We start from the raw sequence: 17162 nt of genomic DNA, 5'->3' as shown, positions 1-17162 counted from the left end.
TAGATTAACAAACTGGATATGCAATGAGGACCCTGCATTCTGCTGCCTACAGGAAACACACCTCAGAGACAAAGACAGACACTACCTCAGAGTGAAAGGCTGGAAAACAACTTTCCAAGCAAATGGTCAGAAGAAGCAAGCTGGAGTAGCCATTCTAATATCAAATAAAATCAATTTTCAACTAAAAGTCATCAAAAAAGATAAGGAAGGACACTTCATATTCATCAAAGGAAAAATCCACCAAGATGAACTCTCAATCCTAAATATCTATGCCCCAAATACAAGGACACCTACATACGTAAAAGAAACCTTACTAAAGCTCAAAACACACATTGCACCTCACACAATAATAGTAGGAGATTTCAACACCCCACACTCATCAATGGACAGATCATGGAAACAGAAATTAAACAGAGACGTAGACAGACTAAGAGAAGTCATGAACCACATGGACTTAACAGATATTTATACAACATTCTATCCTAAAGCAAAAGGATATACATTCTTCTCAGCTCCTCATGGTACTTTCTCCAAAATCGACCATATAATTGGCCAGAAAACGGGCCTCAACAGGTACAGAAAGATAGAAATAATCCCATGCGTGCTATCAGACCACCATGGCCTAAAGCTGGTCTTCAATAACAATAAGGGAAGAATGCCCACATATACATGGAAGTTGAACAATGCTCTACTCAATGATAACCTGGTCAAGGAAGAAATAAAGAAAGAAATTAAAGACTTCTTAGAATTTAATGAAAATGAAGATACAACATACCCAAACTTATGGGACACAATGAAAGCTGTGCTAAGAGGAAAACTCATAGCGCTGAGTGCCTGCAGAAAAAAACAGGAGAGAGCATATGTCAGCAGCTTGACAGCACACCTAAAAGCTCTAGAACAAAGAGAATTCGAAAACAATTGTACCAGAAAGAAATTCTTCCCAATACATAATAGTCAAAACAACAAATGCACAAAATAAAGAATTTTAAAAGCAGTAAGGGAAAAAGGTCAAGTGACATATAAAGGCAGACCTATCAGAATTATACCAGACTATCACCAGAGACTATGAAAGCCAGAAGATCCTGGACAGATGTCATACAGACCCTAAGAGAACACAAATGCCAGCCCAGGCTACTATATCCAGCAAAACTCTCAGTTAACATAGGTGGAGGAACCAAGATATTCCAGGACAAAACAAAATTTACATAGTATCTTTCTATAAATCCAGCCCTACAAAGAATAATAGATGAAAAACTCCAACACAAGGAGGGAAAACACACTCTAGAAAAAGGCAGAAAATAATCTCCTTGCAACAACACCTAAAGAAGAGACACACCCAAACAGAATTCCAACTGTAAGAACAAAAATAATAGGAAGCAACAATCATTATTCCTTAATATCTCTTAAAATCAATGGACTCAATTCCCCAATAAAAAGACATAGACTAACAGACAGGGTCCATAAAGAGGACCCAGCATTTTGCTGCCTACATGAAAAACACCTCACAGACAAAGAAAGACACTAAATGTAAAAGGCTAAAAAACAAATATCCAAGCAAATGTTCTGAAGAAACAAGCTGGAGTGGCCATTCTAATCTCAAATAACCAAAACTTATTTAACCAAAAGTTATCAGAAAAGATATGGACACTTCATATTCATGAAAGGAAAAAAACCACCAAGATGAACTCTCAATCCTAAATATCTATGCTCCAAATGCAAGGGAAGTGACATTCATAAAAGAAACCTTACTAAAGTTCAAAGCACATATTGCACCTCACACAATAATAGTAGGAGGTTTCAACATCCCACTTGCATCAATGGACAGATCATGGAAACAGAAATTAAACAGAGGAAGAGAAACTAACAGATGTTGTGAACCAAATGGGTTTAACAGATTTATAGAACATTCCATCCTAAATGAAAAGGATATACCTTCTTTATCTTCTTCTCAGCACCTCAGGGTACCTTCTCCAAAAATGACCATATAATCAGTCACAAATCAGGCCTCAACAGATACAGAAAGATAGAAATAATCACATGCATCCTATTAGATCACCACGAACTAAGGCTGGTCTTCAATAACAACAAAAACAATAGAAAGCCCACCTATACATAGAAGTTTAACAACACTCTACTCAATGTTAACTTGGTCAAGGAAGAAATAAAAAACGAAATTAAAGGCTTTTTAGAATATAAAGAAAATGAACACACAACATACCCAACCTTATAGGACACAATCAATCAGTGCTAAGGAGAAAACTCATAGCTCTGAGTGTCTCCAAAAAGAAACAGGAGAGAGCATACATTAACAGCTTGACAGCACACCAAAAAGCTCTAGAACAAAAAGAATCAAGCACACCCAAGAGGAGTACAGTGAAAGAAATAATCAAACTCAAGCCTGAAATCAACCAAGGAGAAACCAAAAGGACTATACAAAGAATCAACAAAACCAGGAGCTGGTTCTTTAAGAAAATCAACAAGACAGATTAATCCTTAGCCAGACTAACAAGAGAGAACAGAGAGAGTATCCAAATTAACAAAATCAGAAATGAAAATGGAGACATAACAACAGAATCAGAAAATTCAAAAAAATCAATAGATCCTACCACAAAAGCCTATATTCAGCAAAACTGGAAAATCTGGAGGAAATGGACAATTTTCTTGACACATATCAAGTACTAAAGTTAAATCAGGAACAGATAAACAACCCCATAACTCCTAAAGAAATTGAAGCAGTTATTAAAAGTCTCCCAACCAAAAAGAGCCTAGGACCAGATGGGTTTAGTAGAGAATTCTATCAGATCTTCATAGAAGACCTAATACCAACTATCCAAACTATTTCACAAAATAGAAACAGAAGGAACACTACCCAATTACTTCTCCAAAGCCACACCTAAATCACAGAAAAATCCAACGAAGAAAGAGAACTTCAGACCAATTTCCCTTATGAATATTGATGCCAAAATAATCAATAAAATTCATGCAAAAAGAATCCATGAACACATCAACACAATCATCCATCATGATCAAGTAGGCTTCATCCCAGGGAAGCAGGGATGGTTCAATATATGGAAATCCAACAACGTAATCTACTATATAAACAAATTCAAAAAAAATAAAAACACATGATCATTTCATTAGATGCTGAGAAACCATTTGACAAAATTCAACACCCCTTCATGATTAAAGTCTTGGAAAGATCAGGAATTCAAGACACATACCTAAACAAAGTAAAAGCAATATACAGCAAAACAGTACCCAACATCAAACCAAATGGAGAGAAACTTGAAGCAATCCCACTAAAATCAGGGACTAGACAAGGCTGCCCACTCTCTCCCTACCTATTCACTACATTACTTGTAGTCCTAACCAGAGCAGTCAGACAACAAAAGGAAGTGAAGAGGATACAAATTGGAAAGGAAGAAGTCAAAATATCACTATTTTCTGATGATTTAAGTGACCACAAACATTCCACCAGAGAACTCCTAAACCTGATAAACAACTTCAGCATAGTGGCCGGATATAAAATTAGCTCAAACAAATTAGTAGCCTTCCTCTATTGAAAGGATAAATGGGCTGAGAAAATAATTAGGGGAAGAACACCCTTCATAATAGTCACAAATAATATAAAATATCGTGGGGTGACTGTACACAAAAGGTGAAAGACCTGTATGACAAGAACTTCAAGTCTCTGAAGAAAGAAACTGAAGACCTCAGAAGATGAAAAGATCTCCCATGCTCATGGATGGCAGTATTAATACTCTAAAAACGGCCGTCTTGCTGAAAGTAATCTAGAGATTCAGTGCAATTCCCATCAAAATTCCTACTCCATTCTTCATAGAGTTTGAAAGAGCAATTTGCAAATTCATTTGAAATAACAAAAAAATAAAATAAAGAAACAGGATAATGAAAACTATTCTCAACAAGAAAAGAACATCTTGGGGAATCACCATCCCTGATTTCAAAAAGTACTACAGAGCAATAGTGATAAAAACTGTATGGTATTGGTACAGAAACACATAGGTAGATCAAAGGAATAGACCCAGAATTGAACCCACATACCTCTGGTCACTTGATCTTTGACAAACGAGCTAAAACAATTCAGTGGAAAAAAGACAACATTTTCAACAAATGGTGCTGGTTCAGCTCGTGGTCAACATGTAGAAGAATGTAAATTGATCCATTCCTATTGCCATGTACATAGCTCAAGTCCAAGTGGATTAAGGTCCTTCACATAAAACCAGATACACTGAAACCAGTGAAAGAGTAAGTGGAGAAGATCCACAAACACATGGGCACAGGGAGAAATTTCCTGAATATAATGCCAATGACTTATGCTCTAAGATCAAGAATCGACCAATGGGACCTCATAAAATTGCAAAGCTTCTGTAAGGCAAAGGACACTGTCAACAGGACAAAAAGACAACCAGCAGACTGAAAAAGATCCTTATCAATCCTACATCTGAGAGAGAGCTAATATCCTATGTATTCAAAGAACTCAAGAAGTTAGACTCCAGAAAAACAGATAATATTTAAAATTGGGGTACAGAGCTAAACAAAGAATTCTCAACTGAAAAATATGGAATGCCTGAGAAGCACTTAAAGAAATGTTCAACATCCTTAGTCATCAGGGAAATACAAATCAAAACAACCCTGAGATTCCATCACACCAGTCAGAATGGCTAAGATAAAAATCTCAGGTGACAACATGCTGGTGAGGATGTGGAAAAGAAGGAAAACTCTTCCATTGCTAGTGGGATAGGAAGCTGGAACAACAAGTCTGGAAATCAACCTGGTGCATCCTCAGAAAATTAGACATAGCATTACCTGAGGACCCAGCTATACCACTTATGGGCATATATGCAAAAGATGCTCCAAAATGTAATAAGGACACATACTCCACTATTCTCATAGCAGCCATATTTATAATAGCCAGAAACTGGAAACAACCCAGATGTCCCTCAACAGAGAAATGAATTCAGAAAACATGGTACTTTTACACAATGGAATATGATCCAGCTACTAAAAACAATGACTTCATGAAATTCTTAGGCAACAGATGTATCTAGAAAATATCATCCTGTATAAGTCACAGAAGGAACACACATGGTATGTATTCATTGATAAGTGGATATAAGGCAAAGAGCTTGGAATACCCATGATATAACTCATGGACCACATGAAGCTCAAGAGGAAGAAAGACTAAAGGGTAGATGCTTCGGTCCTACTTAGAGGAGAGAATAAAATAATCAAGGGAAGTAGAGAATGGGAGGAACTTGGGAGGAAGAAAGGAGGGAGAGGGGAAAAAGAGGGCAGAATCAGATATGGGAGGAGATGGGTATGATATATAGAGGGTCATGAAATTGAACAGAGGTGTGTAGCAATGGGGGATGGGGAACTGGCGTTAGTAACCAGAAAGTCTCAGATGCCAGGAAACGAAGAGCCTCCTAGGACCCCACCAGGATGACATTAGCTGTAATACCCCACAAAGGGGATGAAGACCCTGTCGAGACCATATCCAGAGGTTAGGCATGGTCCCTCAGGTGAGGGATGGAGTCAATCCCCCATCTCCAAAATTTAAACCCAGAATTGCTTCTGTCTAAAGGTAATACAGGGACAGAGAGTGGAGCAGAAACTGAAGGAAATGCCACTCAGAAAGTGCTCCACCTGGGGATCCATTCCCCATGCAAACAGCAAACCCATATACTTGCTGATGCTAAGATGTGCTTGCTGACAGGAGCCAGAAAAGGCTTTCTTCTGAGAGGCTGTGCCAGATCCTGACCAATACAAATGCAGATGCTGCCAACCATTGGACTGATCACAGGAACCCCAATGGAGAAGTTAGGAGAAGGATTGTAGGAGTTGAAGGGGCTTTATCTGACAACAATGGGAGCAGAGGCCCTTGGTCCTGTGAAAGTTTGATAGCCAGTGTGGAGGAATGCTAGAGCAGTGAGGTGGGTGTGGGTAGGTGGGTGAGGGAGCAGACTCATAGAAGCAGGGTAAGGGGGGATGGGATAGAGGATTTGCAGAGGGAAAACCAGGAAAGGGGATAACATTTGAAATGTAAATAAATAAAATATCTAATTAAAAAGAAAAGAATTAAAATGCTATTGTGCACTAGAAACTACATTGAAACAAATAAGACATGGCTCTATTCGCAGAAGACCTGATGCTATGCATTATAATGCTAGATTCTATACCCAAAGGACTAGGCCCACAAGTGACTTCTCATGTTACAAGCATTTCTTGTGCAAACCTTTTCCTTGATTTCATATTGGTTAAATAAAATTGGCTATAGCCAATTACTGGAGGGATTAGAGCTAAATGGGTTTGAAGTGATCTGTCAAAGATGACAACTATTAAATTAACAAAGGGAAAAATTTAATACTCAAAAATTTCTCCACTTGATCATTAGGAATCAAACTATTAGTGAATAATATTCTTATATATTTTTATATACAATATCCAGGGAAACTTTATGTAATATACAAAAGAATATAAATAGCCTGAATATTTTTTCTAATTTTACTATAATTGTCAGAGAATTTCAAAATATGTTTTCTGATTACTTACTTAAAAATGGGATTATTTTCTTATGAATACAAAACCTCACCTGAAATTAATTTTTAGCATACCATAAAATACTTTTAGGATGGTATTTTACTAGAAATTTCAATAAAGACTTGCATATTTTGTGTTACCTGAATCTATAAAAGAAGAAAATTGTGACTTTTCCGTGTATTATGTTGATCACGAATGAGCTGTCTGGATTTACTAGAGGATCATTAACTAGGGATGTACTGTGTAACTAATGTGCTAGGAAAGAAAGGAAATAAAACCTAAAGGATAATATTTAGCCAGGAAAATCAAGAATGATATAGAAACCAGACAAAGAGTCATTTATAACCTCACTCACTGGAGACAGTCACCTCCACACTTGGCACGCATTACCTGTGGAAAGCCGCGATAGCATTTGCCATTACAAGATGGCACTGGCTTCCGCTGTGCCCCACGTGGAAAGCCGCGATAGCATTTGCCATTACAAGATGGCGCTGGCTTCCGCTGCGCCAGCCTGACTTCCTTTCAGGAAACTAGCTGTGTGCGCATGTACAAGAGTGTGATCACGCCAAGTCTTTGCCCACCCCGGGGCGTGCCAGTGAGATCATGGGTAAGCAACCAGTCAGGCGTGGACGCGCCGTGCTAGGGTTTTATAAGCAGCGCCTTTCTGGGCCCCAGGTCTCTTCCTCTTTAAGATGCAATAAACACTTTGCTGCAGAAGGATCCTGGTGTCCGCGCGTCATCGTTCTTGCTGGAGAGACGTTAGGCGCGCGACAATTACCTACTTTTGTCTTTTCTGAACGTAATGGGAATAGTTCCTTTCTGTTTATAAAAGCAAGTGTTACCTTATAATCATGAAATGGAAGTCCTTATCTAGAAGACATAATATCTAAATAAATTCTGCGGTTAAACTGATTATTACCTAAAGGTGTACTTCTGCTATTTCACTCGGGCTGTGTCAAAACTGTCACTTTCTACTTTCACACTCTATGCATTCATTTGAAATTGCTATCTGTCACTGTTTCTTCCTTTCTTCATCATAAAACAAGGCTCAACTAATAGAAAAGATCACATATAAAAGCTACAATTACTCTTATACCTAAACCACACAAAGACCCAACAAAGAAGGAGAACTTCAGACCAATTTCCCTTATGAATATTGACGCAAAAATACTCAATTAAATTCTTGCAAACCGAATACAAGAACACATCAAAACAATCATCCATCATGATCAAGTAGGCTTCATCCCAGGCATGCAGGGATGGTTTAATATACAGAAAACCATCAATGAAATCCACTATATAAACAAACTGAAAGATAAAAACCACATGATCATTTCATTAGATGCTGAGAAAGCATTTGACAAAATTCAACACCCCTTCATGATAAAAGTCCTGGAAAGAATAGGAATTCAAGGCCCATACCTAAACATAGTAAAAACCATATACAGCAAACCAGTCGCTAACATTAAAGTAAATGGAGAGAAACTTGAAGTAATCCCACTAAAATCAGGGATGAGACAAGCCTGCCCATACTTTCCCTACTTATTCAATACAGTTCTTGAAGTCCTAGCCAGAGCAATCAGACAACAAAAGGAGATCAAACAGATACAGACTGGACAGGAAGAAGTCAAAATGTCATTATTTGCAGATGATATGATAGTATATTTAAGTGATTCCAAAAGTTCCACCAGAGAACTACTAAATCTGATAAATATCTTCAGCAAAGTGGCTGGGTATAAAATTAACTCAAATAAATCAGTAGCCTTCCTCTACACAAAAGAGAAACAAGCCAAGAAAGAAATTAGGGAAATGACATACTTCCAATAGTCCCAAATAATATAAAATACCTCAGAGTGACTCTAACCAAGCAAGTGAAAGATCTATATGATAAGAACTTCAAGCCTCTGAAGAAAGCAATTGAAGAAGATCTCAGAAGATGGAAAGATCTCCCATGCTCATAGATTGGCAGGATTAATATAGTAAAAATGGCCATTTTACCAAAGGCAACCTACAGATTCAATGCAATTCCCATCAAAATACCAATCCAATTCTTCAGAGAGTTAGACAGAACAATTTGCAAATTCATCTGGAATAACAAAAAACCCAGGACAGCTAAAATTACCCTCAACAATAAAAGGACTTCTTGAGGAATCACTATCTGTAAAATGAAGCAGTATTACAGAGCAATAGTGATTAAAAACTGCATGGTATTGGTACAGAGACAGACAGATAGACCAGTGGAATAGAATTGAAGACCCAGAAATGAACCCACACACCTATGGTCACTTGATTTTTGACAAAGGAGCCAAAACCATCCAATGGAAAAGAAACAGCATTTTCAGCAAATGGTGTTGGTTCAACTGGAGGTCAACATGTAGAAGAATGCAGATCGATCCATGCTTATCACCCTGTACAAAGCTTAAGTCCAAGTGGATCAAGGACCTCCACATCAAACCAGATACACTCAAACTAATAGAAAAAAAAATGGGGAAGAATCTCGAACACATCAGCACTGGAGAAAATTTCCTAAACAAAATATCAATAGCTTATGCTCTAAGATCAAGAATCAACAAATGGGATCTCATAAAACTGCAAAGCTTCTGTAAGGCAAAGGACACTGTTGTTAGGACAAATGGCAACCAACAGATTGGGAAAAGATCTTTACCAATCCTACAACTGATAGAGGGCTTATATCCAAAATATATGAAGAACTCAAGAAGTTAGACTGCACAGAGACAAATAACCCTATTAAAAAATGGGGCTCAGTAGACTGTTGGGGGGAGGGCGGCAATGGGGGGAGGGTTGGGAGGGGAACACCCATAAGGAAGGGGATGGGGGAGGGGGATGTTTGCCCGGAAACTGGGAAAGGGAATAACACTCGAAATGTATATAAGAAATACTCAAGTAAATAATTAAAAAAATGGGGTTCAGAGCTAAACAAAGAATTCACATTTGAGGAATGCCGAATGGCTAAGAAATACCTAAAGAAATGTTCAACATTTTAGTCATAAGGGAAATGCAAATCAAAACCCTGAGATTCTACCTCATACCAGTCAGAATGGCTAATATCAAAAACTCAGGTGACAGCAAATGCTGGCGAGGATGTGGAGAAAGAGGAACACTCCTCTACTGTTGGTCGTATTGCAGACTGGTACAACCATTCTGGAAATCAGTCTGGAGGTTCCTCAGAAAATTGGAAATTGAACTACCTGTGGACCCAGCTATACCTCTCTTGGGCATATATCCAAAAGATGCCCCAACATATAACAAAGACACATGCTCCACTATGTTCATAGTAGCCTTATTTATAATAGCCAGAAGCTGGAAAGAACCCAGATGCGCTTCAACAGAGGAATGGATACAGAAAATGTGGTACATCTACACAATGGAATATTACTCAGCTATCAAAAACAATGACTTTATGAAATTCATAGGCAAATGGATGGAACTGGAAAATATCATCCTGAGTGAGGTAACCCAATCACAGAAAAACACACATGGTATGCACTCATTGATAAGTGGATATTAGTGCAAATGCTCAAATTACCCTAGATGCACAGAACACATGAATCTCAAAAGGATGACCAAAATGTGAATGCTTCACTCCTTCTTTAAAAGGGAACAAGAATACCCTTGGCAGGGAATAGGGAGGCAAAGTTTAGAACAGAGACTGAAAGAATGCCCATTCAGAGCCTGCCCTACATGTGGCCCATACATATACAGCCACCAAACTAGATAAGATGGATGAAGCAAAGAAGTGCAGGCTGACAGGAACCGGATGTAGATCTCTCCTGAGAGACACAGCCAGAATACAGCAAACACATAGGCGAATGCCAGCCGGAAAGCACTGAACTGAGAATGGGACTCCCGTTGAAGGAATCAGAGAAAGGCCTGAAAGATCTTGAAGGGGCTTGAGACTCCATATGAACAACAATGTCAACCAACCAGAGCTTCCAGGGACTAAGCCACTACCCAAAGACTATACATGGATTGATCCTGGGTTCCAACCTCATAGGTTGCAATGAATATCCTAGTAAGGGCACCAGTGGAAGGGGAAGCCCTTGGTCCTGCCAAGACTGAACCCCCTGTGAACGTGATTGTTGTGGGGAGGGTGGTAATGAGGGGAGGATGGGGAGGGGAACACCCATAGAGAAGGGGAGCGGAAGGGGTTAGGGGGATGTTGGCCTGGAATCCGGGAAAGGAAATAACAATCGAAATGTAAATAAATATCCAAGTTAATAAAGATCAAAAAAATAAATCTTTAAAATAAATAAATTAAACATTTAAAAAAAAGAGTACGTTGGAAATAAATGTCTTACTCATTTCCAATTCTTCCTCTCTCCAGTTCTAGAGAAGCCTTTGTAGTGTACATCTTGGGTCTTCAGCTTTCCTCACCATGCTCTTTGGAACCAGAATCTGAATTTAATCTCCTGAAATTCAACTGGATTTGATATTGCATCATTCACTCCTAAGAATTAAACACAATGAGTAAATAAAGGATAATGACACTTAAATAACTTTGAACTTGGTTATGATAGAAAATATTATCTTGTTTTATTATGAATATATCAGGTCATAATTTAACAACAGAAAAAACTGTTTTTAAAAAAATTTATTGTGAGAAAATTAATGTTTACTTAAGTATTCAGTATTTCTCAGGAATGTAAGTATCTCATAAATAAAGCAAAGACTGGTGTTGGTATATTCATTTACTGAATAATGCCTATGTATACAATATTATGCCAGGCACTAGGAAAACTACAAAAGTATTCCCCACGGAGGCTACCGTATGGAAAGAATATGAATATTCAGACATGTCGAAGGATGGTGTGATGTCATAGGTCTACAAAAGAATTAAAGTGAAGGCAAGGGAATATCAAGGATGACACCTCAGGAAAGATGACATCTGAATCAAATTTAAAGCATAGAAATTTAAAGCATGAAGCACCAGTTTCATATATATATGAGACAAAACATTACTAATACATGGTATAGGCAATGCAAAAACATAGAAAGCCATACCATATTCATAGCACATGGACAGAAAAGCCAGCTGATACTGTAAGACACAGAAGCATGGTAAGTTGAGCTCTATTTCTTGTTTTTTATTTACTTTTCTTTTGTTTCTAATTATTTAGCTCAAAACTAATTGTCTCTGAAACAAAACTAAAGAAATAATAAAGCCAAAAGTATTTAAATTTATTACAAATATTATTTAAGTGAATATTAAACTATACTCAGAAGCATAATTTATCAAATAATAATGAAGTGAGGAGGAAGGTAATACACAAAGAGAAGAAGGAAAGATTAATACAAAAGTTGTTTGATAAGCCAGAAGAAAATACACTGTCTTATAAATGTATTTTAAGAGGCATTATATAATTATATTATATATTATAAATTTATGTTAAAATTATATATATATATATAATCACCCATGTGGTATATCATGGGTATATGGTGTATATATATTTTAAATGGAATTACACCACACAAGGTGTTAATGCTCACCTCAAGAGCACAATGCCACAACAAAACACATAATGCCAGGCACAGGAATTCTTTCAGGCTGTTGGTCACGGGCGTTCCAAAAAACTCCCAAAACAATATACACCAACACCATTGCCCTTGGATGCCTCCTAGAACTTGAAGGTAAGAGCCTATTCCTGAAAACATGACACACTTGAACACACAAGTTTCCATGCTAGCATGGGCAGAAGTTTCACAAGGTCCCATCTCTAGATGACAAGCTACAGGCTCCCTGATAAGTTATTTGAATCTCAAGTGGTTTGCTCTGAACACATGTATACTAAATAGACTCGACAGGTGTGTGTGTGTGTGTGTGTGTGTGTGTGTGTGTGTCTAATTTTAAAAAATAAAGTCATAAATTTGAAAGGAATGGAGGGGCAGAAGAGGACTGGAAATGGAGATAAAGAGGCAAGGAAACAATATAAATACCATACTCCTGTATGAATTTTCAAAAAATAAATAATTTAAATATTAAAATGAGATTTAAAGTAAAATTAATAAATTAATTGACATCACTACTATGACTTTGAAATCCCATCTACAAAACACAGATGCTAACAGGCTCTCAAACTAAGGAAGAACATTTGCATTCACTGCCTTAGTATTGAAATAAGTTCAACAGAGTGATATACATATATAGACACAGAGATAGATATTATTTACGCTATCTAGCTTGTATAAAGGAATCGCTAGAACTTACCCATAGTGAGCTTATATCTGAGTTGTTATGAATGCTTTTATGTAGGTTCCATATTCAAAGATTCTAATCTAATAAGTTGGGTGAGAATAAGTGTTCTGTATTTTCAAATTGAGGTGTTTATATTAAGTGGCCTGTGTATCACTTATTGTAGCTTGATTTTCATATTTTCTTTTACCCAACACAGTATCTTTCTTAAAAGAAAGTTTCTGAGCCTGGTGTAGTAGCATAGTCCTTAAAGCCCAGGACTCTGGAGCAGAGGCGGGTGGACCTCTGAGCTTGAAGCCAGCTTGGTCTACAGAGCAAGTAGTACCTGAACAGACAGAACTAAGTGGGGAGACACTACCTCAAGTCAAAAAACAAAGAAAGAAAATTATTTGCCTTAAATATCACTAATAATTTAGCAAATGACAAATATTATATACATCCTAAATTAACCAATGTGCTATATGCATTGTTTAACAACAACACAAAATCCACCATGGTTTTATTCTTCAGGATACATCCCATGGCATACTAAATGTTTTATATAATTAAGTAATTTAACCTTAATTTCAACCCTAATAATATGTTTTTATATCAACTGATATACTTAAAAACTGAACTGCACCCAAGTGGAACAACTTGCTGACCTTCATGCACCTTGACGCAGCCTCGTAAGCCTCCAAAGCAGGACTACCTGCCTCAACAACACACACTTTACATTATGCTCTAACTGATCTTTAATTTGTTTAGGTAACCAAATAAAATGTTTATCCCAAGTCTAATTAGCACAAAAATTATGATGTCCACATCTACATTCAGCATTTATACAAACTCAGAAAGTATTTTAAGTGGATATTAGCCCAAAATTTTGAATTACCCAAGATACAATCCACAGACCACATGAAGCTCAAGAAGGATGACCAAAGTGCAGATGCTTCACTCCTTCTTAGATGGGGGAACAAAAATATTCATAGGAGGGGATATGGAGGCAAAGTTTGGAGCAGAGACTGAATAAATGGCCATTCAGAGCCTGCCCCACATGTGCCCCATATAGTCTAGTCACCAAAACTAGATAAGATTGATGAAGCTAAGAAGTGCAGGCTGACAGGAACTGGATATAGATGTCTCCTGAGAGACACAGCCAGAGCCTGTCAAATACAGAGGCGAATGTTAGCAACAAACCACTGAACTGAGAACAGGACCACTGTTGGGGGAATTAGAGAAAGGCCTGAAAGAGCTGAAGGGGCTTGCAACCCCATAAGAACAACAATGTCAATCAACCAGAGCTTCCAGGGACTAAGCCACTACCCAACAAGCACACGTGGACAGAACCATGGCTCCAGCTGCATATGCAGCAGAGGATGGCCTTGTTGGGGGCACCAGTGGAAGGGGAAACCCTTGGTTATGCCAAGGTTGTACCCCCAGTGTAGGGGAATGTCCGGGGGTAAGGGGGAGGGGAACACCTTTATATAAGAAGGGGAGGGGGAGGAGATAGGGGGCTTATGTCTGGGAAACCAGGAAAGGAAATAACATTTGAAATGTAAATAAAAAATATTCAATAAAATTTTAAAAATTTAAAAAAATTTAAAAATTGTAAACTTACTTAAAAATCAAGACACAGTATTTCTAAAACAATGATGTATGCAATGGTGCTTTATTTATAGCAAAACTTCTTCCAACTTCATTCAGAGAAGAAACATGTGCTCCTGTTTCTTGACAGAAAATAATTGGAGTGATAATTCTGCGTCAGGGTGAGAAATCCTGCAGTGTTAATGACCTGAGCCAGGTTGTTTGACTTTGATTAGTTAAACATATAATGTGCTTTCCTCATGTCTTCTGCTGCTTGTTTTTTTTGTCTCTCTCCCTTCTTCTATTTCTGTATTGTCTTCCTTCCCCCTCCCTAATATTCACCCACTATTTTCTCCACTTTCTCCTTCCCATCACTGGTGTCCTGCTACTCTCCTCTCTAGATTCTCTTTCAACCTTGCCATGGTCCATTTCTTCTTATTATTATTTATTTGTTTGTTTGTTTATTTATTTATTTATTTATTTACATTTCAAGTGTTATCCTCTTTCCCAGTTTCCCCTCTGGAAACCCCCATCCCATCCTCCCTCCCCTCTTCTATGAGTGTGCTCCCCCACCCACCCACTCAGCCACTCCCTGGCATTTTCCTATACTGGGGCATCGAGCCTTCACAACACCAAGGGCCTCCCGTCCCACTGATGCCCTACAAGGCCATCCTCTGCTATGTATGCGGCTGGAGCAATGGGTCCCTCCATGCGTACTCTTTGGTTGGTGGTTTAGTCCCTGGAAGCTCTGGGAGGTCTGGGTGTAAATCATATACTCCCAACAAATTTTCATTTAGTGTCAAAGATGATCAAATATTTAATGTCAAAAATAATAAATTACTTATCCAATTGTTAGTTTTTTAAAGATAATACATTTACTTATTATTAAATTTGTATAAGAGGCGTCTATTTGGTGTCCCAAAAGGTGCTAGGTCCTTACCTGAACTATGAAGCTGTAGTAGCACAGATTTTGTTGGAGAGAGTACAGCATAGTTCAGTAGCAGAGTGCTTGCCCAGCATTATGGGAAGCCCTCATTTTGATTCAAAGTATTTAAGAAAACAAAAGCAAAGACCGGGGAAATGTAAAATAAAGAAAGCAAGGAACTTTGTACTTGTGTAATATGATATCCATTGCAACTTGTGTAAGCTTTTTGAACTCTTGAACTCTAAGTTTTGTAAAATTAATTAAAGAGCAAGTTTAAACTGTTCTGAGAAATCAGCTAATGGCAACGAAAAACTTATGGTATTTTTCAGTACATAGTAATTTCTCAACAAATAGTGGAAATCACCATTATTTCACTGGGTGAACTAGCTATGGATGCCCAAATGGAGATTATAATGACAGACTTGGAAGTGAGTTTGGGATGGGAATAGCATCTGAGGATAGGTGTCTCTAGAGTTAAAATAATGCAGTGAATAGACACTGAGGAAACATCAACATTTAAACATTTTCTGGGCTTTTCACTGGCCACTCAGCATCCTAAATTTTTGTGTATGTTAAATAAAAATATATTACTATAAAATATTTCCCAATAAATCAAACCATTTCCAATCCTTTGGTAAGTTGTCTTACAATCTATTGCTATTGTTCTAGAAACCTGGTACTGTTCCATTTGTAATTCAACTTTCCTTTAAAGCATACACACACACACACACACACACACACACATACACACACACACACACACACACACACACACACACACACACACACTTTAGGGCAAAAGTTCAGAGCTAGTAAACTCTGGAGTATTTCTTCACCAGAACACAAATATCACACACATGTGACATAAAAACATTGATGACTTGTACTTTCAGGAACAATTTTGACTTGATCAGTGTGTGAACAAAAATGAGTTCTGAAAGGCATGTATCCTTCAGTCAGATGATACTTTTTCATTAGCCTCATGGGCTTCCCCACAAATGAACATAGCAATCTAGTTTTTAATGCCAGGACCATCACTTACTTGAAAACCAGAAGACAAGTGCTGGTCTTGTTATTATTTCATTTCAGTGAAGTAAAACATAGTAAAATTAATTCCAGAAGTTTCTGAAGAAATTTAGGTCAGAGTGTGGGTAATCCTCAAGATAGGGCTTCTTGCCCTACGGAAAGAGGGGAAGAGAAAAAGGATTCATAAATGGTTGGTTGTCATAACCCAACATTGTATTGATCCACCTAACTTTGTTTCCGATATAAGCACTTGTAAAATTTTAATTTAGTCTATACTGCATCATGTAAAAGCAATTTTTATCTTAATAAAAAGGAAGATCTAAAATTGAATGTGCTGTTCACATCCAAGAAAATTAGATTCACACAAAGTAAGAACTTTTGTAAGACGGGTACTTTATTGTTTTCATCACTAGTTTCTTATTTTAAAATTAAAATGGATAAAAGTATTATATTCCTCCTTAGTAACCCAGACCTATCGAATACCTATTTCAACTATTACTGACTTTACTAGAATAAAAATTATACTAATAACAATAAGATGTTTTCCTTTATAGCAGATTGCTATTTCAAAGCTTTTATATGCCAGGTATTTGATAGTCACTGTCCTGGTACCTAGAGAATATAGCAGAAAAATAAAACATTCAAAATACTGTCTTGTAAAAGAAGAATGAAGCAGTCAAAGGATAAACAGGTAAGGGGATACAGCACAAATGAGTGACAAAAGCGGTGAATAGAACACAGAAAGGAAGGACTGGGAGAGCTGGAGTCCACTGTTGAATGGAGAGCCAGAAAGTGCCTCACTGGTGTGAAATCTGAGTACAGTTCTGAAGGAAGGAGCACGGTGAACAGTGATTCTATCTTCATGAATCG

General features: G+C 37.5%; 1 protein-coding gene across 1 annotated transcript in view; it reads right to left on the bottom strand.

Moving 5' to 3' along the window:
• Positions 1-16327, bottom strand: part of Slc4a10 (solute carrier family 4 member 10) — a 316713-nt gene extending 300386 nt beyond the window's left edge. Inside the window, exon 1 of the mRNA XM_063283270.1 lies at positions 16309-16327. The gene's annotated coding sequence lies outside the window, so the exon portion shown is untranslated. The remainder of the gene's footprint in view (positions 1-16308) is intronic.
• Positions 16328-17162: the final 835 nt, after the last annotated feature.

Source organism: Rattus norvegicus, chromosome 3 (genome assembly GCF_036323735.1).
Source record: "Rattus norvegicus strain BN/NHsdMcwi chromosome 3, GRCr8, whole genome shotgun sequence".
Taxonomy (NCBI): Eukaryota; Metazoa; Chordata; class Mammalia; order Rodentia; family Muridae; genus Rattus; species Rattus norvegicus.
The sequence above is the reverse complement of the archived record's forward strand: the minus strand, read 5'-3'. Positions and strand labels throughout refer to the sequence as shown.